Below are 27,665 nucleotides of genomic sequence, written 5' to 3' on the forward strand. Positions count from 1 at the left end.
CTTTGGCAAATTTACCCCACATACTAAATTTACATTTTAGAGCCTAGTTTATATTTACATAAATGATGTTCACCAGGATACCTTTCTCTAAGTCCTAATGGTTTATATCTTCTTTTTCAAATGTATATCTTTTAAGTTGTCATTCCCAAAGACATTTGGAGAAAAACAATATGAATGAAACACCTATATTTCTTCTTCATTGGTTATATAATGTGGCATCTTACTGTCTAACCCACAGTGTCCCATCAGCTGAGGGAAGCTGCATTCTTGTTCTCCTCAGACACAGTTGACTGCACATCATAAAGCAGCAGCTTCCTAAAGCTTCTCCAGTTCCTTATTAACAGCTGTAACCTGGTCACGGTCTGAGCCATACAATTTGACTAGTTTTAACCTCTGAAGAAGGTCTTCTTTTTCCTGAATGGGTTTGAACAGGCTTCGCCAATTTCACTTTTTCTTCATTTAATCCTTGTTTGAGAAGATTCTCTTTTGCAAAATCCTTTTGGGGGCCGCTGCATGTCCTAGTATCAAGTGACTAAGATACACATGCGTGGATATTCTTGAAGGTGTTTTTCAGATATGTCCTTTCATCAAATTCACTGTTTGTGTGTTTAAAATTTTCTGGATATTCCAGCAGTTTTCTTTGGTTGGAGATACTGCTTTCTCGGAAGAAGGCTGATAGTTTTCTTCATCCTTTACTTGATGACATTTTGCCACACTGTAGCAGCAATGAGATGAAGATCTTATTTTCCTGCATTGTTTTCCAAGTGTTCGCCTCACAGGTGGTTTCCTTGAACGGTTTGTATGCAGGGGAGCTGGATTGGTGCAGGCTGTGGAGTGCTGGGGAAGTGCTAAGTCTGATGGATTTTCTATCTTGAAAATAAAGATTTTATTTATTTATTCGAGAGAGAGAGAAAGAGAAAGAGAGAAAGTGCACGAGTGGAGGGAGGGGCAGAGGGGAAGGGAAAGGGAAAACAGACTCCCTGATGAGTGCAGAGCCCAATGTGGGGTTCCATCTCAGGACCCTGAGATCATGACCTGAGCCGAAATCAAGAGTCAGACACTTAACTGACTGAGCCACCCAGGCACCCCTACAATTCTGTATTTTTACACAGGTGGAATGATAATACACATATGATGCAAAAACTGACTCTTTCTCTTTAAGTATAAAGTTTAGTCTTCTTTTCTTGTAAGTATGCACAGAACCATGCCTTTAAAAAAAAATGGTTGAACAGTACTCCATATAGTATGGCTGTGTCAATGTTCTGTAATTTATCAGTATCCTTTTAGAACATTTAGGTTGTTTCCAGATTTGTTTTGTTTATGCTATGAGCAATAATACTGTGATGAATATTTGGGCAAAAATATCTGTGGGATAAATTCTTAGAGGCAGAATTGTAGTGTCAAAGGAGATGAGATTTAAACTTTTGATAGATATTGTGAAATTACTAACAAACTTTAACACCAACTTATTCTCTCCCAGTTTGAGAGGGAGCCTGTTTTCCCATACAGTTTCCAACAGTCTTTTAATTTGTAGTCAGAGAGTTGGAAAGTGCTATCTTCTTTTTTTTCTTTAATTATGGGTGAGAAAATAAAAGGGGGATCATGAGAAACTGGATGCTCATCCTAAATAATTTGATCAGCAGTCATCTGTAGGAGAAAACCTAAGAACTTAGTAAAAATTTAGCTCTTAATTATTCTGAGGCAGTAGAAGAATAATGGGAAATTATAATAAACAACTTTGGTAGGAAAACAACTTTGCTTTTACTTCAAGAGTGTTTTTAGCCTTTATTATAATGGACACTGACAATGAACATGGCGACTGTTGCCCTACAAGGCAAGTTACAGAACACAGACCATGGGACTGAGGACTAGTAGAAATGGAGTAGAGTCTTATATATAATTCATCTTATATGATCCTCTTATACATAATTAGTAGTGATTTTCGACAGATCATTGAATGGTTAGCCCTTCTGTGTCTATTTTCACATGTGTGTAAAGTAAGGGGTTAAGACCTCAACATCTTAACAAATGTTATGAATCTAGGAAGGTCTAAATTCAGTAAATATTGCCATTTAATGAGGATTTCCAAAATGACAATCTTCCAATTCTAATTCTCCAGTAGGTGGTGATATCACAACACTCAAAACAGTTCCTGATCTAACTGACTGCAATTCTCCTCTCAGATTTCATTTCAGAAATATTCTTTGCCATTGTAGTAGAATTTTAATTTTACACAAAAAGTGCATTTAAAAAATGTATTATGTTACACTTAATACTATACAAAAAGTGCATTTGTAAAATTTTTTGTCTTACACGTAATATACTCACTTAGGATATCAATGGATTGTTAATTTGTTCCTTTAATGTCTATAGAAATAGATTTCCAAATCCAATTACTTCAGATGATGTGATTTCCAATCTGCCACGATTTCTTTAATTCAGTTGGTTTTATAAATATTTTGGTTTTAATTAATTGATTTATTTGGTTTTAATTAATTGATTTACTCAATTAGAAGACTAAGAGTGGATACAGATTGAGCTTTGTATATCTTAATAAAACTTTAGGGGTACCTGGGTGGCTCAGTCAGCTAAGCATCCACCTCTTGATTTTGGCTCAGGTCATGATCTCAGGGTCGTGGGATTGAGCCCCACAGTGGGCCCTGGGCTAAGTGTGGAGCCTGCTTGAGATTCTCTCTCTCTCTGTCCCCCTCTGCCCTTCCCCCCACTCACTCTCTAAATAAATAAATAAAATCTTAAAAGATTTTTCTTTTTAAAAAAGAAAATTTTTAAATATTGCATAAGAAGATAGTTAAAGGAAATGAATCATGAAACACTACATCAAAAACTAATGATGTAATGTATTGTGACTAACATAATAAAATAAAATTAATAAAAAATAAAATAAATAAAATAAAAAGAAGATAGTTAAAGGAAAACCTCAAATAAGGTCTCTGGATATCTAGTTAGAAAGTCAACGTCTGCTAATTGTATAATTATACAAGAATAGCAACCAAAAAATTAGTTCACAGAATAGAAAGATTTTAATATAATTGTCAAAAAATCAATTGCACATTTACATTAATGACACGTAGTTAGAAGATAAAATTCAAAAAAATGTAATGACATAGCAACAAAAGCCTTGCATAAATAGATAGTGATTTATCTTGGAACATAAAATATATATTAACAGAATATTAAAAAACTTTAGTAGGAAAAATAAAGGAAGACACTCATAATTACAGAATTAAATACACTGCACATGAAAATACCATTTAAGGTAAACATAGATAAAATATAAATATATGTTAAGAGCCTGTATAGAACATTTTACATAAACTGGCAAGTTAATAGTAAAAATCTGCAAAATTCAGGAAGTACATAAAATAATTTTTTAAGATACTAATAATCAACTTACTGTATAAAAGACATTTTGCAAAACTCTTGTTAAAATTAAAAGGTAACTGGAGAATAATATTAAAGGTGGTCATAGAAATAGAAAAACATTTTAGAAATGGATTATTATACAAAGATGTTCTACTCCCCAAATATAGCATGTTTACAGGTCTTTTTATCATATTACAAACCTATGTTAACATGAAACATTTCTACAAGAATTGACCCTGATGAATGTTATCAGTGCATAACCAAGCGCCAGTTCTTTAGATGCAGAGAAGAAAATCTTAGAAATTTTCGTTTATCTTATAAAACAAAATAATGTAGGTTAGGAATAAAGAACCACAGAAAAAATTTTTACACATTGTTTCCTTGGCAAGACATGCAATCTGCTTCAAAATTTTTAAATAGGACAAAATTTTTAAATAGGACAAATACTTTGAGTTGATTTAGGAGGTATTGTCTGAAATGAAGGCTAGGGATGAATTCAGAGAGGCTGCAAATTTCAATTTTCTTTTTTTTAAGGAAAGAATGAATACATCTTAGCTATCAAAACTCTTCCTGTCTGAACACAGGAACCAAATAGACTTGGATAAGTGGTATAAGTGGTATCTAAACTCTCATAAACGACCAGGAACTAAATAGATTAAGATAATAACGGATACTTCTTTTTCTTTTTTAGGATTTTATTTATTTATTTGACAGAGAGATAGTGAGAGAGGGAACACAAGCAGGGGGAGTGGGAGAGGGAGAAGCAGGCTTCCTGCAGAGCAGGGAGCCTGATGCAGGGCTCGATCCCAGGACCCTGGGATCATGACCTGAGCTGAAGGCAGACACCTAACGACTGAGCCACCCAGGCACCCCAAGGGATATGTTTATATTACTACAGAGTTAAGCAGAATTGAAAAGAGAAAGGAATCTAAGAAAACCAGCAGTCACTTTTGTCAAGTGCAGTGTTATGTAGGCACAAAAGCATTCTTCTATCTCTACGGGTACACAGCTAAACCACTTCTCCCAGCCTGCCTTCAAGGTAGGTGTAGCCACGTGTGTGCAAGTTAGCTCAGTCTTCTAAACCAGATCCATAAAAGCCTCCTGTGTGATCCCTCAAACTCTTCCTCCATCTCCCAGCCAAATGCAGAGGAAGGAATGGCTGAGGGCTCCACAGCCCAGGAGACGGTAGAACCACAGATGGAAGGAGCCTGGGTCCCTTAGCTGATGTCTACCTGAAATGTTTGTATTTAGTTTTGCATGAACAAAAATTAAACTTTTCTTACATTTCTGCCTTAGTTGAAATTAATGTATGAATAATATTTTATGTGCTACTTTCTTCACTTAACATTTCCATGAACTTATATTTGTATGCAAAGAATGTTGACATGCTAATAATCTTTAACAGCATATTGGTATTCTAATTAATTAATTAATTTTGAGAGAGAGAGGGTGCAAGCGAGAGAGCATGGGGGGGCAAAGGGAGAGGGTGAGAAAGAATATTAAGCACACTCCATGCCCAGCTTGGAGCCGGACATGGGGCTGGATCCCACAACCCCGAGATCATAACCTGAGCTGAAATCAAGAGGCAGATGCTTAACCAACTGAGCCACCCAGGCACCCCTAGTATTTTACATTGTTAATATTCTCTATTATTACTTATTCATTCTCATCTGTTTGGCATTAGGTTTCCAATTTTTCACCATAAGTTGTGCTGCTCAGTACCTCTGCACCAATTGTTTTGGGGACTTTATTCAAAATGGAATTATCTGGTCAAATAAATGAATGGTTGAAAAGGAAATGTGGTCAGTGGCTCTTACATACTCTACAGATTCCTAAAAATCACTGAGTTGTGCAAAATTGTGCACTAAAAAACATGACCCATGAAAGAAAAAATGGTAAGTTGGTCTTCACTGAAATTAAAAACTTCTGCTCTGTGAAAGACACTGTTTAGAAAATAAGAAGACAAGCCAGATTTTAAGAAAATCTTTGCAAAACACATATTTGATAAAGAACTGGTATCCAAAATATACAAGAAATTCTTAAAACTCAACAGTAAGAAAAGAACCCAATTAAAAAAATGGGCAAAAATCTGAAGAGACACCTTACCAAATAAGATATACAGATGGAAAGTAAGCGTGTGAAAAGATGCTCAACATCATATGTCATTAAGGAATTGCAATTAAAGGAATGAAGTACTACTACACCCCTATTACAATGCCTAACATCCAAAACACTGACAACATCCAATGCTGGTGAGGATGTGGAGCAACTGGAGGTCTCATTTATTGCTGGTAGGAATGCAAACTGTTACAGCCACTTTGGAAGACAGTTTGGCAGTTTTATACAAAATTAAGCATACTCTTAACCATGATGATGCAGCAACTGTGCTCTTTGAATTAAAAACTTAACTGCCCTTAAATGACTTGAAAATTTATGTCCACTCAAAAACCAGCACACAAATATTTATAGCAACTTCATTCATAATTGCCAAGACTTGGAAGCCCCTAAGGTGTCTTTCAGGAGATGAATGGATAAATAAACGATGGTACATCCGAACAATGGGATATTATTCAGCAATAAAATGAAATGAGCCACCAAGTCACAAAAAACACATTGTAGAATCTTAAATATATTACTAAGTGACAGAAGTCAGTCCGAAAAAGCTAAATACTGTCTGATTACAATCATATGATATTTAGTAAAATGCAAACCTATGAAGAGTAAAAAAATTAGCAGTTGCCAGGTGTTAGTGGGGTGGGAGGAATGAGTAGGTGGAGCACAGGGGATTTTTAGAGCAGTGAAACTATTGTATAAGAGGCTGTAGTGGTGGATACATGTCATTATACATGTGTCAGAACCCGGGGAATGTAAAACACGAAGGCTGAACTATGGATTTTAGTTAATAATGTATCAATATTGGCTCATCAATTGTAACAAATGTACCCAACTAGTACAAGATGTTAATAATAGAGGAAACAGGGGCACCTGGGTGGCTCAGTTGGTTAAAAGACTGCCTTCGGCTCAGGTCATGATCCTGTAGTCCTGGTGATCGAGTCCCACATCGGGCTCCCTGCTCAGCGGGGGGTCTGCTTCTCCCTCTGACCCTCTTCCTTCTCATGCTCTCTCTCTCTCATTCTCTCTCTCTCAAATAAATAAATAAAATCTTTAAAAATGATAATAACAGAGGAAACTGTTTTGGGGGATTCTGTGCTTCCCATTCAATTCTTCTATAAACGTAAAACTGCTCTAAAAATGTCTATTAATTAAAAATAAACAAACAAACAACAAACAAAGACCACAGAGCAAAATGGAGTTAAGGGCATGATACTCAAACACTTCATCAGTGACAGAAATTGACCTGACACATAGTGATCAGAAAAGAAATAATATTTTAAAAATACTTAAGTTAAAGGGCGCCTGGGTGGCTCAGTCAGTTAAGCGTCTCCTTTCGGCTCAGGTCATGATCCTGGGTCCTGCGATGGAGCCCCGCATCAGGCTCTCTGCTTAGCGGGGAGCCTGCTTCTCCCTCTGCCCCTCCCCCTGCTTGTGCCCTCTCTCTCTCTGTCAAATAAATAAATAAAATCTTTTTTAAATTTTTTTTAAGATTTTATTTTATTTACTTAACAGAGAGAGGGACAGCAAGAGAAGGAACACAAGCAGGGGGAGTGGGAGAGGGAGAAGCAGGCTTCCCGCTGAGCAGGGAGCCCCATGTGGGGCTGGATCCCAGGACCCTGGGATCATGACCTGAGCCGAAGGCAGCCGCCTAACTGATGAGCCACCCAGGCGCCCCAATAAATAAAATCTTTAAAATAATAATAAAAAATATAAATACTTTAGTTAAGAGCAAAATTTAAAAAAACTAAAATTGTCAATGCTGGTGTGACTAAGAAGAAACAGTCATACTTATTTATTACTGCTCATCTTTATGAGTAATACAGATGCATTATAGGGTCTGTGGATGGGAGTGGCTCAGTGTGGTGCTTGGAGGAAGCTGGTACATATCTGAGGGTGTGTGTGTGTGTGTGTGTGTGTGTGTGTGTGTTGTATCTTCCAAGCAGTTCAGCTGGGTGCAATATTGCTAGTGTTTCTTGCAGACAAATTTGCACATAAGGAAATAGAAAATTTGCATTATGCTCAGATTGTTCTCAAATTAATGAATTAATTAGTTGTGCTAGAAAAAAAATTCAAAGCAAGCATTATCACAAAACTGAATAATACTCCAAGGCTTATTATAAACAGCAGTCTTCCGCTTCACCATTTCTCCTTCACCAGTCTGGCCTCCAAAGCCATGGCTTTCAAATTTTTTTGTCTGTTTCTTGTTCTTTTTAATATTTTTAAAGATTTTATTTATTTATTTGTCAGAGAGAGTAGAAGCAGAGGGAGTGGCAGGCAGAGGGAGAAGCAGACTCCCCACTGCGCAGAGAGCCCAATGTGGGACTCAATCCTAGGACTCTGGGATTATGACCAAAGAAAGCAGGTGTTTAACTGATTGAGCCACCCAGGCATCTCACTTTTGTTTCTTAAGGTAATTAGATCCATATTATTTTTTTAATACTTAGATTGCTATTTCTTTTTTTTTTTAAAGATTTTATTTATTTATTTTGAGAGAGAGAGAATGAGAGATAGAGAGCACGAGGGGGGGAGGGTCAGAGGGAGAAGCAGACTCCCTGCTGAGCAGGGAGCCTGATGTGGGACTCGATCCCGGGACTCCAGGATCATGACCTGAGCCGAAGGCAGTCGCTTAACCAACTGAGCCACCCAGGCGCCCCTAGATTGCTATTTCTTTAGTTATAAATTTTAGAACTGAACTACTGCATCCACTAAGCTTTTTTTGACCCCCTCACACTGGCCCCCCATATTCTCCCATGGCTATTGCAGTAGACATTCCATGTTGTTATGGATTTTGTAAATATTGTTTGACGGTGTCAGGTAGTTTACTGGGAATCCCTTTCCTTTCCTGCAGCATTTTTTTTTAATTTTTAAAGATTTATCTATTTATTTTAGAGAGAGAGAGAATGTGAGTGGGGGAGGGCAGAGGGAGAGGGAGAGAAATTCTCAAGCACACTCCCCACTTATCATGGAGCCCCATGTGGGGCTCGATTTCAGGACCCTGAGATCACGACCTGAGCCAAAACCAAGAGTCGGATGCTTAGCTGACTGAGTCACCCAGGCGCCTTTGCTTTCCTGCAGACTTTGTCTTTCACATTGGCTCCCATCATTTGTATTTATTGTGGTTGGTTCCATAGATGTGTAATGGCAACTGAAATTTATTTGTTTATTTATTTATTTATTTATTTAATTAATTAATTTTTATGAGATTTTTATTTATTTATTTGAGGGACAGAGATAGTGACAGAGACAGTGAAAGAAATAACAAGAGAGAGCACAAGCAGGGAGGAGAGGGAGAAGCAGATGCTCCACTGAGCAGGGAGCTGGACGTGGGGCTCGATCCCAGGACCCTGGGATCATGACCTGAGCGGAAGGCAGATGCTTAACTGACTGAGCCACCCAGGTGCTCCCAACTGAAATTTATTTTATATTTCTTTCCTATCTCCAGGGGAATGTGACTATTGATGTTATTTGTATTAGTTCTTTATATAGTCAGAATATGAAACTTTTTAGTGATGTTGTCAGTTTGGGAATTTCGTTGCTTTCTTGTTAAAATATTCATGTCATTTTATAAATGTGTTTTTAAATTTTTTTCTGACTTCTAAGTAGTTTTCAGTGTGTGTTTTACTCTTTAACTCATTTAGAATTTATTATGGTATATGATGCTACATTTGGATCTAATTCTCTATACATTGCATTGCCAGTAATTTTGTTTTTTGTTCATTGGCCTTGCTTTATTTGTTTGTTTTTAGAATTATGTGCTGCTAATTGTTGACGTCATCTGTTTTCTCAAGGCCTGAACTATTTTTGTAGAAATTGGTGGTCCTTCTAGTATTCTCTTTATTTCTTTGAGTATTATTTTAGTATTGCTAGTTTCATCTCTCTCGTATTTCTATTATTTTCCTCTCTCAATCTCTCCCTCTCATTGCCACCAAGATGTGGCATCACTGGCTTGTGTCATTTAGCAGAAAGTCGACTTGGTTGTGCTAGTATATCTTAAGTACTACTCTACTAACTAGAGTATCTTTACTCACTTCCCGAGCTTTTGCTCTTGACCCCAGGGAGGCAAACATTTTAATGAGAACTTGTTGTTGCTGTTTTTTATTTGATTTTGTTCAACTCAAATTTTGTTACTTTTATTATAATTTGTTAGATCTAGCCTAGAATAGGCATGGCAATGATTATTTCAACATCTGTTCAGAAGTATCGACACTGTATTTTATTGAATGGGGTTTTCACTTGGCCCTTGCAAAAGTTGGGGGATGGGCCCTGAAGTCATGTGAAGAGAGTGCTGTATTAATTGATTTTTTTAAAGAATCATATTCATGATCAAAGAATTCACCCAAAGGTCAATACTAAAATGTGAAGGATTAGCTTCTGACTGACAAGGCTTGGGTCACTTCTATCTTCCTTTTTGGGGGAAATATTTACTGACCTCCCTGGCCTGAAGTGATCCCTCAAGGCATAGCATTGACTGTCTCTGTTGCTTCTTGGTCAGTTAACCTTCTGCCTCTTAGAGTTGTCATCTTTCTGTGTGTTGGTCTCTTTGGTCCAACTAAGTGATAAGCTCCTTGAAGGTGGGTCCCTCATAAGTGTCTTCTCCCATATGTCTTAAGGGGCCTAGATCAGTTCTTCACCACATGAAGTGGGTGTTCAAAAATATTGTTTGAAATTTAGTCAGTAGCTTTTGACAGTAGAATTTCTTAATATAAAAATTTATCCATTTATGTTCTCTCTTTCACACACACACACACACACACACACACACACACACACACACACAAAATCCTTCTTGTCAGATGTCTTTGCTAACACAGTAGATTTCGTGACTCCCTGTTTTGGTAGATAACATGTGACACGATATTGCTAACTGCCACCTAAAAGGAAGTCTCAGAGGGTCGTGAATAGCAATGTGGGCAGCTCTCAGGTCTCTTGCCTTTTTTCTGTTTTGCAGGATTATACTTTTAGGGATGTTTTTCTTCTCATAGAAAGATACACAGGAAGTTCAAAAATACATCTATACACATACTTCTCAGAAAATGTTTTGGCGTACGGGATTACTGATTGAAAGCAGGCAGCCCTACTGACTTCAAGAATATCCTGATTCGATGTCGTTATTTCCTTTGTGGCTTAAATAGCCGTATATTAATCTGAATTTGAAACCATTGGTTCCAACCGCTTTTTAAGTTGTTAGAGATTGCTAACCGCTAGCTTAGTCACAAGAGTAAAGCTAAATTCGTCATTTGTTTTTTTGAGGTCGCAGAATAAATGAAACTTCAGAAACAAAAGATCAATTGGCTCATCTTGTACTGACCGACAGAAATTTCTCAACCCGGTGATATTAGCAAAATACACAGGTAATAAAGACGGTTAACCGAGCCTATGATTGAATGCATAACTTCACAGCAGAGAAAAACTTCGCAGGTCAGACCAAGGCCTTACGCACGCAGAGCAGGGTTATGTTTATGGAGAGTTTCTATTCATTGTTATTTAAAAAACAAAGATCTGTTTGCTTTAAAAAAATCCAATTATTTAGCAAGGTCTTGGACATTCTGAAAGAAAGATCTTATCACAACATCTCAAAGAAACAGATTTGTCCAAGACCACTTTTGTAAGGCAGTTTTGTAACTTCCTTGAAATCGACGGCCTGTATTTAGTGTGAAGTGTGTATTTTAGTGGATGAAATCATTCTAAGTTAGATTAATAATTTTTAAGGTCTAATGCTATGGCTTTAAAACAGCTGTTCCATTTGACCAAAAAAAAAAAGACGGCAATACTATTGTGAAGTGCTTCATATGTTTTAAATGAAGCAGGATCGTCTATTGTTTAGTAATTTATTCTTTTGATGGTGATCAGAATAGAGAAAGAGCTGTCTGCTTCACTGCTTGAGAAGCCTCAGGAAGCATCGAGGAGCTTATTGGTTCTTGGTCTGGGCTCTGGCCAATTTACAGGGTCGACTGCATTAAGCTTGAAATGCGAGCACTAAAAATGTTTTAATGGGAAGCATTATAATGACCCCACTTTCATAAAACGCTCCTTCCTCTCCATTCTCCAGTAACAGACCCATCCCTTCAGGCTTTCTCTAGCCAAGCTCTCACTGGCACCAGTGAAAGCTTACACAAAAGATGCAGAAGGACTGGGATTCATTTAAATGGAGTCGTTTTGTACATATGTAAAAATTGCATCCGCTAATTTTGTCACTAAGATGGCTGGTGAGTGAAATAAGAGAGATATAAGAAGTAGGAGCTGTGTGAAGCTGAATTTTGGCATTTACAGAGGAGTCAGCATCTGTTTATTTATTTTATTTTATTTATTTGTTTTTTTAAAGATGTTATTTATTTATTTGACACACACAGAGAGAGAGATAGTGAGAGAGAGAGAGAGCACAAGCAGGGGGAGCGGCAGGAAGAGGGAAAGGGAGAAGCAGCCTCTCTGCTGAGCAAAGAGCCCGCTGCGGGGCTCGATCCCAGGACCCTGGGATCACGACTTGAGCCGAAGGCAGACACTTAACCGACTGAGCCACCGAGGCGCCCCTCAGCATCTATTTAGACTATGTGAACAGGTGCATCTTGGTTGAGGGTTAGCCATGGAGCCGAGAGGGAAATGCTTTCTTGTAGGTGAACAGAAACAAAGGAAAACTCTAGGCGCTAAGAAGTACTTCACATTTTTATATAATGAGAGTGGTCTTGGATATCTGGGGTGAATAGAAATAAAGGCTTGTACACAATTAAACAAGTTGGCTCAACACACGTCTCTTGAGCGCCTATCAGGAGATAGCACTGTGCTTGGTGTTGGGGTTGAAGACCAATTAAACGGACTTCCTCTCCTGAGGAGCAGGGGACAAATGTCTTCAGAACACCATCTTCCAGTTGTAAACATAATACTTTCTTCAAATCTGCAATTCCAGATCACCCCTTGGACACACTTCCCTCTATATATTTCTAACATTTTCTACACATTCATATTAGTCTTTCCATTAGGAACTGAATGAGTAAAGGGCCACCTGAAGACAAAGGAACATCTGATTGAGTGTTAAATGTTTTAATTTTAGTGTGATAGCAATTTCACTCCTGTCACATTGATCTTTTCCTTAGTATCAACACTCTTATTTTTTCCACTTTCACCTATTTTTATAAACTTTAATGCAAGATTCTAGCATTTGCATCCCGGACTGCTGACTGATCAAGGTGGGAATTGTGCCCAAGTGCATACGTTGCCTGAGATACCCTGCATTGCACTGTGAATTATGTATGCATTTAGGAACTGACGTATGAAAACTCCCATGGGTTACAAAAAAGTGCCCTAGATGCCATGATATTTGATCACAAAAATTCTGGTTGTAAGAGAGGCTAGTAGTTTGAAGTCAAGGGCTGCCTATAAGCCAGATCGTTTTAATTTGGTACAACGTGGTAAGCTGGACATTAGAAATGTACCTAACTCATGGGAATGGGGAAGATTATTAGAAAAATAATAAGATCCCTAATCCAAAAGAATTTAGCATTTGAGCAAATTAGTTGGTTGATAGAATAAAAGCAGGTATGCACACAGAACGTGTCAGTAAGCTAAAATCACCTGACAGTGAACTTTGTGAATTTCCCATTTGACATGAATTTGAAATTCTCAAATCTAGGGAAGCACTTGAAAATCCATCTTTCCTGGTACTTGTCATTTAGTTTGGTAGCTCCCAAACTTTTGAGTATGAGAACTGCCTAGCTGCTATAGTGATGGTACCATTAACTTTTCAGTTGGTATAAGATGTAGTAGATTTGATGGTTTTGTGTACTCGTCTTCTGGCCCATCCATATGGATTGTGCTCCCTGGGTAGGGCCTTGGTGGGGGGAAGAGAGGCCTGACAGTCAGTATATTCTCCCATCCTACATTTTGACTGTAAATTTAAACTGAATTCACCCCAAATCCCAAGAATTCGTAGAGAAAACCATGATTCAGGGAGAGATAGTTTAGGGTACAAGAATTAAATATTATCTGGGAGGGGGACATAAAGGAAGAGCTCATTATTACGTACAGGACAAAACATCTCAAGGCAAGAATACCAAGTGCCCTTGGTTGTCTTGGAAGTTATCAATTCTTAAAGCTTCTAGAAGATTTGACATAAATATGACAAGGGAGTAAAGGATTTCCATTTTAATAGGTTGTTAAGTACGGTTAATAGTAACTCATGCTACCAGCTCTTCCTTCATCTCTCCCCCCCCCCCCCGCCGCCCTTGGGTTTCTAATCAGGACCACATATAAAAATTAGTGCTAGTTCCTCTCTCCTTCCCTTCCTTTCCTCCTTCTGTAAACACTTATTGAGTACCTACTGGCTCCAGGACTTTTGGCTAGGTACTCAGAATAAAGGGAAGGGAAAAGCAGAGTCAAAGGTATAAGTGACTTAAATGTGAAAAATTCTAAAACTACAAAAATAAAATAGAGTTGTCTATCTCCCCACCTTTTGTATTTGGGAACTACTTCCTCAACAAGCAACCATTAAAAAAGCCTACCTCAAAACCAAGAACTTCCATAGAGCAATGTAATAACAACAAGAATCTCTAGTTACTGATACACCTATATGCATGTATCGACACAACCAACAAAGTGGGTTCAATGACTGTTCATTTGATAGGTGAGAAAGATGAGATATAGGGGCTCCTGGGTGGCCCAGATGGTTAAGCTTCTGCCTTCGGCTCATGTCATGATCCCGGGGTCCTGGGATCGAGTCCCACATCGGGTCCCTGCTCAGCGGGGAATCTGCTTCTCCCTCTGCGCCTCCCCCTGCTCATGCTCTCTCTCTCTGTATCTCTCTGTCCCAAATGAATAAAGAAGAAAAAAATCTTAAAAAAAAAAAGAAATATGAGATATACAGATACTAAGTAACTTTCTCAAAGTCACATAACTAGTATGCAACAAACACCATAAACAAGGTTAAAAGACAAGCATCAAATTGACAAAAGATATTTGTAAATTGTTTAACAGAAAGAGATTAATTTTCCAGATTATGCAAAGAACGCCTATAATTCAATAAGAAAAAGATTGGCCAATTTAAAGACGCACAAAGCAATTTAAAGGCAAGGAAATGCAAATATCTGCTATGCATGGGAAAATATGCTCCATTTCATTGGTTAGTGGGAAACTGTAAATGCAGCCAGTAGTCGGATGCCAATTTCTATCTATCATGTAGGCACAAATTAATCTTGCAACATCGGGCCTTTGTAAAGATATGTCAAAGGCAGTACTTTCATACACTGTCTAGTGGTAGTACTAGGTGGAAAAGCAACTTTGGTTGCGTCTGGAAAAAATGCAAACAAGCTTACTCTAATATTTAGCAATTCTGTTCCAGGGAATATACATCTAGTGCTGGGCTAGAAAATGCCAATGGTTTGCTGGTAAATGTTTCACTGGCTTTCTGTCTAGGAGATGGAGAGTTTGGTTTGTAGGCTTGCCGTTTTTCATGGCGTAAATGCTCTCATCGTCATATTCAAGCTACCAATGTAACATCACTGCAGGCAGAGCAGGAAAGGGATGTACTCTCTTCTGCTCTCATGGGTCACCTGAGTGTCCCATGTGTCTAGCTTCCCACTGTGAGACATTCTGGCACGTGAGCACAAAAAGACACTACCATCATGAAGATTGATGGTAGTGCTAAAAATGTAAAGCAAACTAAATATCAATCAATAGAAGAATGAGTTTATAAACCATGTTAAGTTACAGGAAAGTCATACTTCAGTTAAAAGTGATGAACTATTTCTGCATATATTCCTATAGAACTGTACACATATCGATAAGTTCTCAAAACCTAATGTGAAATGATACACACAAATTACATGACGATGTTATATCATTCTGTAATATAAAACACATACAATAAGCATAGATAATTTATATTATATATGGAATGAGAGGCTACACACCAAAATAGAAAAATGGAATGGAAGCCTATATTTCAAAATTATACATGCCTTTGGGGTGGGGGGCAAATGATGATATAGAGATAAGATGTGATGATGAATAAAAGCTGTACTAGTACTATTTGTAATATTACTTCTTCTCTCATGGTAGTACTCACCTCTTTGAACTTGTGTGGAAAATCTCTAAAAAGTTTCCTATTTCTTTCATCTACGACTTTGTTAGTTGAAGATGTATTATTCTTAATAGCAGCTTTTCTGGAACCAAAGTAACATTATCAGATTAAATACACACACCAATTGTAGATATTTCTCAATTTAAGAAATAGTAAAATGTTTATTCAGGCGTGCTCAACATGAAGGAATATGGTAATTCAGCTGACTGGTTTAGCAGCTGTCAGGCATAAAATTTCATTGCTTTTTGGTAAAGGACGATTTCAAAAAACAATACGGGAGTTGTTCATGTATCGGGAGGTATATTAACTATGCAACATTTGAGATAAAGATCAATGATTGTTAAATATATTTTATGTACACAGGACCACAGGACCCAGGGGTGACATGAAGATATATAACAGAGTCCTTCAGAAACTGCCGATCTCCACCACTTGGACTATAGGCAGCAAAACAGAAGTAGCCTCTAAGTGGCAAATTCCACGTGCTTTGTTATAGGATGTGTGCCTCTTCCAATAAAACCGCAGGCAAAGTAAGGAAGAGATGAGAAATGGCATGGAGAAATGATGGCTCGTGACAGCCATGGGAGACATGTCTGCAGCTGAGAGACAGCTCTGTACAACCCAGCAAGCCGGGCCGTTTAGCACAAGGGCAAATGATCCTCCATGTCACAGCGGCTCTGGAAGCTCTCAGACGTACAAAATTGATTCACGTGTTTGTTCCTTGTTTACTTGTTTCACTTAGCGCAGCACACTAACCAATGTTTTTAATGTTGCCCTCGAATCATCAAGAAAATGCGAATTTCTTTTTTCCCCCAGTATGCTCAGAGATGCAAGATTTAGACATATCCTTTTGAAATCTTGACTTACTATGGAGCACTCTCCGAAAAAGCCAGGGAAATGAGACATCATCTTATTTTAAAAGAGGGTTCATATTTAAACATAGTTTATGCCGTCCTGAGACCTTCCCGAGAAGCAGGCGTTTTCTAAAACAAGTGATGTTACGTTGTCCCACAAAATTTCACTTTTTTCAAAGAATTTTCATCTTAGTCTTGTAGTACTCTTTTCAGGTAGGAGATGCTGGGAGGATCAGCCCCCAAGTGATGAAATGCTGGGAGGCCATAACAATCTTGAAATGACTTGCCTGATGTCTACACAGAAAGTCACTGCAAGGGCACCTGGGTGGCTCAGTTGGTTAAGCGACTGCCTTCCACTCAGGTCATGATCCTGGAGTCTCGGGATCGAGTCCCGCATCGGGCTCCCTGCTCAGCAGGGAGTCTGCTTCTCGCTCTGACCCTCTTCCCTCTCGTCCTTTCTATCTCTCATTCTCTCTCTCTCTCAAATAAATAAATAAAATCTTAAAAAAAAAAAAAAGAAAGTCACTGCAAGATCCAGAAGTGAAGTCCACGTTTCCTGAAGACTAGCCTCCTTTCTTCTTTCTACACTCTAAGCCAAAAGGCAACAAAGCTATGCAGACTTCTTTTAGGGGAGGAAGTCTGTTTGATCAAGTCTGAAAAAATGTGTTAACAGGGTTTCCCTTTATGCCAATATTTGGGAAGTTGACGCTACTATAGAGAGCTCACAAGAGGAAGATGCTCACAGGTCGGTGAGAGGACTCTTTTTCTCTGGAAAAACTGAGAAGTCGTCATGACATAGATACGATATCCCGAGAAAATGCTTAAAAATCTCCAATGTGGTTAATCATTCAGCCCTTAGAGAGTCAAAATGTGACGGGTATACCATATAAAGAAAGAAATGGACTCTAGGAAGCCTACGATTGGAAATGTCCTTCTTGAGAAGCATGGTGGAAGTAGGGTAGGATTGCTAGATTCCTAAATGGACAGCTGGGACATATATTTTAGAATTATTCCTTGCTTGTCTGAAATTCAAATGTATCTGCTATTGGGGAAGGATTGCCAGAGAAAATACAGGACTCTCAAATAGAACAGTTGGGACATTTACTTTGAAATTATTCCTTGTTTATCTAAAATTCAAATTTATCCAGGCATCTCCTACTGTTATTTGCCAAATCTGGCTATCTTAAGTTAGGGACTTACCCCTCTCCCTGCATCAACGATAACACTGGTATGCTTAATTTGCAAAACAAAGAGGTTTGAGGGAGAAATCCCTGTCGTCCCCTGATGAAAGATGTTAGGAAAGACAAAACCATCTGTGTCTTCTTCTTCATCCTTGATGTAGAAAGTTCTTATGCCAACCGAGTTCTAGAAAACATTGGCTTTTGCTTGCTCTATGTTCCTTCCCTGCTCTGATATGTCAGAATTTCTCTCTGCTAATCATTCTACCTTTAATGAAATAATCTGTTCTTTTTGGATGCCCGAGAAACTTGCACAGCCTTGCAAAACAGTGAAAGGTTTCAAAATTGTGAGATTGTCATTTGCTTTTCTTAGCAGAACAATAACAGCCATTCTGTCTTCCATAATACATGTGTAAATTTGCATTTATATATAAAGTAGTATATATATTTATATTTATGTATTCATATATCCTTTACTCAAAATTATGCTTTCAATATAAATTAGGAAAATGTTCATCTTGGGGCATACATTTACTCAGCAGCTACTATATGGCCCACATTGGTGAGGTTTGGGGCCTGGAATTAACATAGGCACGTTGCCTGCCATCATAGAATTTATAGTCTCCTGGAGTGGGGTCGGACAATTTACAAACTTTAATGTGTGATTAATAAGATGATGGAGGAGTCCAAGATGTTTTTGGTTCAAAAGCCATTTGGACCTTCCACATGATTAAGATACATTTTTCAAGGATTTATTTTGCCTAGGAGTTAATGAGCTTTTAAACATTCATCCTTTGTGCCTCTAGGAAGAATTCTCCAATACAGGACAGCAGGAATTCGAAGTACAAGATATCGTACAGTCATACGGAGGTCCTATCTGGGTGCTTTTTGTTTGAACTGAAAACCATCTATTAGATTATTAATGAAATTATTTTTTTTAAGATTTTATTTATTTATTTGTCAGAGAGAGAGAGAGCATAAGCCGGGGGAGTGGCAAGCAGAGGGAGAAGCAGGTTCTCTGGTGAGCAGAGAGCCCCATGTGGGACTCTATCCCAGGACTCTGGGATCATGACCTGAGCTGAAGGCGTATGCTTAATTGACTGAGCCACCCAGGTGTCCCTATTAATAAAATTATTTTAGGAATTAAGACAGATATAGTGGCAAATTATTTTCTTCTTTGTAATTTAACAAAAGGAAAACAAAGCCAGAAATGAAAATTCAGTTAAGATTTTGAAGAAAGCAATTTTGTTAACAACCCCTAGTTAAGCTATGGGGCTCCAGTGGTGAAGCGTGTGTATCCATGTGTGTCTTAGTGGGATAAAGAGATGCTTGAAAATTATAGGATGCTCATGGTATTTAGCTCATGGTACTGCTTCGTAGGTTTGATCTTGCATGCAGATGGTCCTCCATCACAACACAGTGATCCCTTACAGTGGAGAAGGAAGTAAGATTAAGGAAATGGTATCTTGGCACTAGAGTTAAGTAAAATATATCTGTAACCAAAGTTCTGAATCGCGTTTGGTATATTCATGACAAATTCGTTGGGAGTCCAGCTCACATTAGCATGTATAACTTTGAATCATTCTATCCAAGAATCCCTTTTTTTTAATCAATAAAACAAGAGTTTGCCTGTGATTGCAGAAAGACTGAGTCACATTACTGAGTATACCTCCAATAGCTCCCTCCTCGTTGATCTGCTGAAAAGAAACCAGAGGTCTGTGCGACTCACCATATTCAGAAATATGGAATGAAGGCTGTAGCTTAGTTTTCATGTGACCTTGTTAGGCTGAAACTATTTTAGCTCCTTTCCAATTATTATAAAGAGTTATGGTGTCATTTCTGTACTAGAACCTTATAAAATGTGAAAATACCATTATAATAACAAAATGGATTTCTTTATTCCTTTTCCTAAACACACCATTCCAACAACAGACCAATATTATCTATGTGTGGCAGCTTTTAACTGCAAAAGTTGAGGAAGATCTGATTAACTGGAAAAAAATGTTTTAGTATCTCTTATCTGAAAACTAGTAAAATCCTTTGATACACACACGCACATGGGCACATGCACACGCACACACATACACATTGCTTAATTAAAAAAGGCTCATTACAGGAAATCACATTCTGCAGCAATGAAAAAGAACTTATTTCTGAGTGTAAATATTAGAAAGCATTCCATGAGGGCAGGCAGTTTTTGTCCATTTTGATCACTGCTAATACCCCAACATGTAGAACAGTGACTAGCCCGTAAAAGGCACTCAATAAATACTTGTTGAAAGAAAATAAAAAATGTACTTGAGAAAAGGAAATGGAGGGTAAGTGGTTTTTCCTTCCTTCCCACCCTTTTCCTCTTTTTCATCTGTGTATTCAGTAAGTATTAATTGACTATAGGAATTCAAATCCTAGCTCTAGGGATGTAACAGTGAGGTAGACAAAGATCATCTCTGGCTTCTAGAACACCAACTAGTTTAAATCACTTTTTAAAAAAAGATTTTAATTATTTATTTGAGAGAGAGAGAGAGTGGGGATGCACCGGAGGGGGGGAGAGGGAGAAAGAATCTGAAGCAGACTCCACACTGAGCGTGGAGCCCAATGGGGGGCTCGATCCCATGACCCCAAGATCATGACCCTGAGATCATGACCTGAGCTGAAACCAAGAGTCAGACACTTAACTGACTGAGCCACCCAGGTGCCCCATAAATCATTTTGTTTATTAGATGGTTGCATGTCTATAAGATTTAGGTATCTGGCATGTTGGAGATAAGAAGAATGAGGGCACATACATATGTCCTAGCACATGAGTAGAGTGTCTGCTTTAAGCGCTATTCAATGGGTACTGCCAGCAACCACTGTGTGGACAAGAACCAAGGAAATATGTAAGATTATCCAGGATTATTAATTAAATATAATTTGCTGCAATCAGCGAACAAAAGAGTGTTTTCATAGTTGCAAAGATATTATAATAACTTCATTACATGGAACTTTTAATGCTTCCCAATGGAATTCATTGTCCTTAACTCTTAATTGTTTTCTTGTTGTATTCAAGTCAGTTCTCATTTTGACCTCAATGCATCTGTCAAATCTCCTTTTCCTCTCCTCAAATTATAGGCCCTGTATCCCCAGAAGGTTCTATTAATTGTTCCCTGAAAATACTTTGCTAAATCTGCTTAAGTTTTATTGTATAACAATTGTATGCAAAAGAATATATATAACATATGTGTGTCTGTTTTGAAGTATAGCAATAACATGAACACTATGATTCTCCTTCTCTCCCCCAACTTTGGGCCAGGGCATTACCACTGTGTCCACCTGTCTGATGTTTTTTCATTCTTGCTTCTCAAGCTTTGGCTCATGTCCTCTGCTCCTGCCTGGAATGCCTCCGGTGCTCCTCCATGTCCCTTCAAAACTTTGGTCAGGTCCTACCTCCTGCATTATGCTTTTCTTCACCGCAGCCCATAATTTCCCTTTTCCTGAGTTCTCACGGCCCCGGTGAGGTCATACTGATCATTGGGCATTTCAATAATGCTGCCTTTGTCATATGGTGCCTCCTCTGTGCTTTGCCTGTCAACTTGATGGCAAGAGCACCACAGGTAAGGACATCCCCCGTGATGCCCTTACACTGATTACACTTAATAGATGCTTAAGAGTTGCCACTACCCTAGAAAATTCTGTTGTCAAGATGATGATGAAGTGGATAGAACAATGAATGGGATCTCAAAACCTGTGCTTAATTCTGGATCTCTGATTCTTACTAGATGTGACCTTGGGCAGTGTAATTAATTTCTTTGATAATTTCTTAATTATACACACACACATGCACACATCATTTCATAGGGTTGTTGTGAAAATTATAAAAGATGTCTGAAAATCCTGCAGGTATGTGCATATGTATATATGTATGGATACCTATATATGTATGAGTGTGTGTGTGTGTGTGTGTGTGTGTGTGTGTGTGTGTGGTTTTTAATGCTTGCTTATCTTAGGTGATATACCCAAGGAAGTCAAATATATTATTACTTAGCAGTATATTCAAGATTTTATTAGCAACAGAGAGAAATACTTGCTGTGACATATGGAATGGCCTTGAGCTCCTGGGTTCAATCGTATAATTTTTGAACTATGAATTAGATCTCATATTTCCTTCATCACCTTGGGGAGCTAGGGATCTCCACTTCAGTTTAATTGAACCACATAATTTAAATAATTAATAAGTTGAGCAAACTGAATAGGAGGCCTGGTTCAGACGGTTGCAGTTTTCAATCAGGCAACCAAAAACAACAGGGACAGAATTTTAAGGAAGCATTGAGATTAAGCACCAATTAAGAGAAACACCATCTAAAGATAGATGACTCCCACACATTACATTTATTATACAGAATGCCATTGCATTAAAAAATAAAATTTATTTTAAAACATCTGAAACAGAGAGTGTGTTTACCTACCCACAAGTGATCCTTAATATCATTCAACGATTTTCATTGGCATTTCAGAATCTTTGAGCTGAAACGGACTACAGATTCTTACTCATTGCATCAGTTTTCAGATGAGGAAATCGAGACCCAGACAGTTTCTGTCATTGATCTGATTAGTGCTGGATCTCAGCTCTCCTAAATCTGAGCCCTGGGTCCTTTTCATAAGATTCTGCTGCCTTAAAATATTATTTTTTTTAGTATAGTGATTTTCAGGTTTTTTGAAGTCATAGGCTCTCTTTTGCAGATAACCAATGTGTGAAGCAACTAAAATGAACTTGCTGTACTGAGTGAGGTTCCACGAGTTAGAGCCTCTCACACCCTCTTCTCCTGCAGCTTATGGCAACCAAGACACTTCCACAAAACCCACGTAACCATGTAACCACCTAACTTTCATAACCACGTAAAAGCTATAGTCTTTCTTTTAATAGTAGCAGATGTGTATGCATATATTCAAGGACATATTGAAGTTTAGGGTTAATGGATAAAGATGATTTTTTTTTCAATATCTGGGTAAATTTGGTCACTAAGAACATGAAAATTATTGACTGAAAACTAGATACGGCGAATCCGACCTTGTATGCCCTTTCTCCATACATTTATGTCAGTGCATCTCTCTTGTAATTTAAACACTTCTAATGTTGGATTCTTGCGAGCTATGGCAAATTGGGTCCACATTAGCAATATTTCCAAACAGCAACTGAAACTTTGAAGGAGTATCTACACTAACTGACAGGCTGGAAGGCTTATTTAATCTTCATTATACATTGCTACCATGGCCTGACCACAAAATAAATTGTAGCATTTTTATGCAGTTGAAAGTATACCATTTACTTGCTGCTTGACAGAGCCATTTCTTGATGGGCTGCACCTCTGTGTTATCATGTCAGCTCCATCTTATTTGTATCTGAAGCTATTGGGAGTTGGAAGTCAACAAAGTAAGTTACACACTCTCAGGGTGGACCAGCTATGCATAAAGATCTAGTCATTACAGTTCTCTGAGTTGAAGACTTGTACCCAGGTGCCGGGTAAAATGACAGAAGAAAGACAGTGTTACAAGAAGACAATGTTGCTATGTTAGTCTGTCATTGTTATTTCTCCTTTTATGTCTCTTTCAAATCTTTCTTCTGTTAAATAATCAAATCTTTACTTGGGATTCTATATCATGTTAACTGACAGCTTTATGCTGTAATGTAGGAAAAACTAAAAACAACATGGCCATTTTAGAGGACAGAGGATGAAAATTACTCACACAATATATGGTTTTCAATTTACTTTTTCAATTTTGGAAAGCAGTGAGGAGTCATGTTTTTATTCCTTCATTAAAAAAACATTTACTGAGTACCAAGGATGTACCATCTACTGAACTAAGCCTTGGAGGTTTAAAGATATATTTAGTGTGAGCCTATGGTAGAGAGGAGGAAGCACACATAATTAAAATACTTGCAATTTATCACAACTGGCGCTGTTGCAGAACAGAAAGGACTTCCGGAACCTCAGTGTGGTCTTGGGAAGAGAGATAGTTTCAGAGAGAAGCTGATGTTTGAATAGGGTCCTTAAATGTGAGAAAGACCAAAGCCATGGTCAACATTCAAGGCTGGGAAGGAAGTAGCATGCTGAGGGCTTGCAAAGTCCTCTAGGAGCAGCACTGTGACTTGATAAAGGGGTTGAGGACACCTCCAAAGTGAATAGAAGCCGCACACATACCGACATGTTTGGGGTTACAGAGTCAGGATCTAGATGTAGGTCTAGGGGGTGGAATAAATGGCCTGATATAATAAAAGTTATTGGAAGCAATGCAAGTGTCCATCAATGGGTGAATGGGTAAACAAAATGTGGCATATACATACAATGGACTATTCTTCAGCCTTAAAAAGGAAGGAAATTCTAATCCATGTCTTTTTTTTTTTAAGATTTTGCTTATTTATTTGACAGAGAGAGAGAAAGTGAGCACAAGGAGGCAAAGCAGTAAGCAGAAGGAGAGGGAGAAGAAGATTTCCCACTGAGCAGAGAGTCCGATGCTGGGCTCCATCCCAGGACCCTGGGATCATGACCTGAGCTGAAGGCAGACACTTAACCAAATGAGTCACCCAGGTGCCACAATTCTAATCCATGTTACAGCATGGATCAACCATGAGGACATTATGTTAAGAGAAATAGGCCCATCACAAAAGGACAAATATTGTATGATTCCACTTATATGAGGTACTTAGAGTAGTTAAATTCATACACAGAAGGTAGAATGGTGGTTTTAAGGGGCTGGTGGGAGCAGGTAGTGGGTAGCTGTTAAAGGGTACAGAGCTTCAGTTGGGAAAGATGAACAGGTTCTGGAGAAAGATGATGGTGATGGTAGCACAATACGAATGTACTTAATGCCAGTAAACACAACACTTAAAAATAGCTAAGATGGTCGATTTTATGTTATCTATATTTTACCATGTTAAAAAATTCCTTTGACCATTAAAACAAACTAAATTCATCACAGAGGTTAACTAGACATCAGCACATGTGAGATTTACTCTGGCGGTTTAGCTGACTGCAGGTTCAGTATGATGGTGATTAGATTGCCAGAAACAAGACAATTGTACCTAAAGTTTCCTTTGTAAGCTAATTCTGGACAGTGAGAGAGGGACTATTTCTGCTGTGTCCTGCATCATGAAATCATGTCTTGTGTATTGTGTTCAGTTTGAAATCTTATATTTTAAGAAGGATTTCAGGAATGGGAGGGTTTTTTCAGTTTTTAGCTTTTAGTTTTAATTTTATTTTTAAGAGAAGAGCAACCACGGTTGGTTAAAGGCCTGAAAACCATGACACTTTGGGAAGAGTTGAAGAACAAATACCATTTAGGCTAGAAAATGGAAGCTTGGGAAGTTATGTGATTGTTTTAGAAAATATATAGCATTCATTCATTCACTTCACAAGCATTTCTTTTTTTTTAAGATTTTATTTATTTTAGAGAGAGAACACAAGTGGGGGAAGGGACAGAGGGAGAGGGAGAGAGATAATCTCAAGTAGACTCCATCTTGAGCACAGAGTCTGATGCAGGGCTTGATCTCACGACCCAGAGATCACAACCTCAGCTGAAACCAAAAGTCAGAGGCTTAACCGACTGAGCCACCCAGGCGCCCATCCACAAGGATTTCTTAAGTTTCTAAGTTAAGCCAGGCACTGGGCTATGAGTTCAAGATTGAATGGGGAGTAAGATACATATTTTGTCATGAGGATGTCAAATTCTAGTGGGGAGGCAGTGAGATACACAGGAATGAGCATGAGCTTGGAAACTGCTTCTTAAAGATGTGAAGATGGTACTGTGGTGCTCAGACCAGGGAGGCCAACTCCAGAATGAGAAGGAGGGGGAGGGAGAAGCTGTCCTTCATGGACTTTAAGGATAAGTAGGGATTTGCCAGCGGAAGAAGGCAATTTCAGAACAAAGGACGATGATACTTGAGTGGCCTGGAGAAGGAAGAGAATTTAGGAAGAAGGAAGAAGAGTGCAGGCCATGACGCTAGAAAGCAAAGTGGGTTGAAGCCTGAGAGCTCCAAGGAACTGGACTGAAGCGCTGAAGCAGACAATAGCCTGATGAGTTTCATCATTGCAAAAATACCAGGGAAGGGCAGAGGCTCTCCAGAATCAGCGGAGTGTGAATCCTTGTCTCTTACAGAGGAGAGTATGAGTGTGCAACAAAAGGTGGGACAAGACCAACCAATGTACACATAGGCAGGAAGATTGTGGTTACACAGAAGACAGAGTTTTCTAGGGACGAGTTGTCTGAAAAATGGGGTAAATGCAACATGTAAGTTTGCTATTATTAGTGATGTTCAAGCAGAGACAGAAGAGTTCCTATGTGTTCTAGATGGAATTAGTAATGGTGGAGAGCATGGGTCTCAGCCTTGACAACATAGTTGCTGAGCCCCACCCCAGAACAATTAGACAGAATGTCTGGATTAGAGCCATGGTATGTACAATTTTTAAAAAGACTCAATTGTTTTTGTAATGTATGTAATTACTGAGTCACTATATTGTACAGCTGAAACTAATATAATATTGCATGTCAACTATACTTCAATAAAAAAAAAATACCGGGTCGATTTTAATTTGGAGGCAGGGTTGAAACGCAAATCAGTAAATTATGAGTTTCATTTCTCCCTTTCAGCAATAATATAGTCATAATACAATAACAAAATAAGTCTTTTGTAAGAAAAATATCATGCTAACTTGTTTACAGTATACATTTAATAGCTTCTGATCCTAATGTGTGGGTTTGGGAGGGCAGATGTCGATGGATATGCAACATCTTGTGGAAAAGATCCCCAAAAGTTGAACCTCTCTAGCCGGTGAGCTCTGCACAGTGACTAAGTTGTGTTTCCTCCACTTGCTTTGTCTAGAGCTCCCCTTTCTGCTTTAGAAAGCATGGAATGGCTTAAGAAGTTTAGATATTTTACTTGTGGGATAAAGTTTTAAAATTTAGCTCATTTTCCATCAAGATGCAAGGAAATTTCAAATCCTTTGCTCTATCGTATCACTTCAAACATCCCTTCTGACCCTGAACTTGTCTGTCTACTGTTGAGTCTTTTGTTCAAACATGAAGTCAACAGTATAATAGGTTCTACTAAAATAAATGACTATTGATCATTTCCTGTTATGTCATCCTCTAACTGCTAGAATAGAGTGCTTTTATTCTTGTTCTATTTGATCTTTTTCTTTTATTTGAAAAAATAACAAAACAAACAAAGTCTTTTAAACTTTTGAAAGAGGGCATAGAAAAATAGAATCCTACTATGAGAAACCCCGCCAAACATTGATAGAATTCATTCATCTGTCAGCTATTTGTTGAACACCAAGTAAATGCCAGGCTGAGGATTTCATGGGTGAACAAGTCCTAAGATCCTACCCTCACAGGACTTCGCTTTAAGTGGGGAGCTCCCCAGAAACAGCATGTGAAGTAAGGACTATGAGAAAATGCTGAATGTGTAGCCGGTGAAGACATTTCAAAACAAATGTCATCTACAGGGACATAGGTAATAAGACTACAAAACAAACCCATATTTTCAGTTAGTCCTACAGATAATTAAAGAGGGGACTATGCTAGGGAATGGAGTGGGGACAACAGTGGGGTTCATCAGGACAGACTTCAAATCCAAGTATGCTTGTCATGAATTTTCCCCAAATAGGAAGAAGTAATTCCCTTTTGCTCTGGTGGGTGAGTTGGTCCTGGGTGGATGCAGAGTCATACCAGTGCACAGCACCAGCTTCCTTGGGAGAGAATGAGGCTGTTCCAACATTCTTTCTTCGCCTTGGGAGGAAGCCCGCAGGAACTCTGGACCTTGTTCTCACACTGTTTCTCCGCAGTTAGGGCTCCCATGCCTGCATCCCACAGCACGTTTCTCACCTTTTCCTATGGTTGTTCAGAGATGCTTTGTGATTTTCCAGCCCTCATTTTTATTTTGAACATGCTCTATCTAGATAGAAGTTTACGTTTATTTTCCCTGTGTTCCAAGAATTTTATATGGACATAATTTTTATTGGTGATAAAGTCATCCTAACTATAGGCTGGAAACAATCATAATGTTTCTGTCAAACATTTTAGGATTGT

The 27,665-nt window shown here is 38.3% G+C and overlaps 1 pseudogene; it reads right to left on the bottom strand.

Moving 5' to 3' along the window:
* Positions 1 to 183: 183 nt before the first annotated feature.
* On the bottom strand, positions 184 to 27,434 carry LOC114213889 (swi5-dependent recombination DNA repair protein 1 homolog pseudogene; annotated as a pseudogene).
* Between the last annotated feature and the right edge of the window lie 231 nt (positions 27,435 to 27,665).

The sequence above is a fragment of the Eumetopias jubatus genome, unplaced genomic scaffold (genome assembly GCF_037043125.1).
Source record: "Eumetopias jubatus isolate StellerSeaLion01/CBP00866 unplaced genomic scaffold, mEumJub1_p1.0 scaffold_4, whole genome shotgun sequence".
NCBI classification, from domain to species: Eukaryota; Metazoa; Chordata; class Mammalia; order Carnivora; family Otariidae; genus Eumetopias; species Eumetopias jubatus.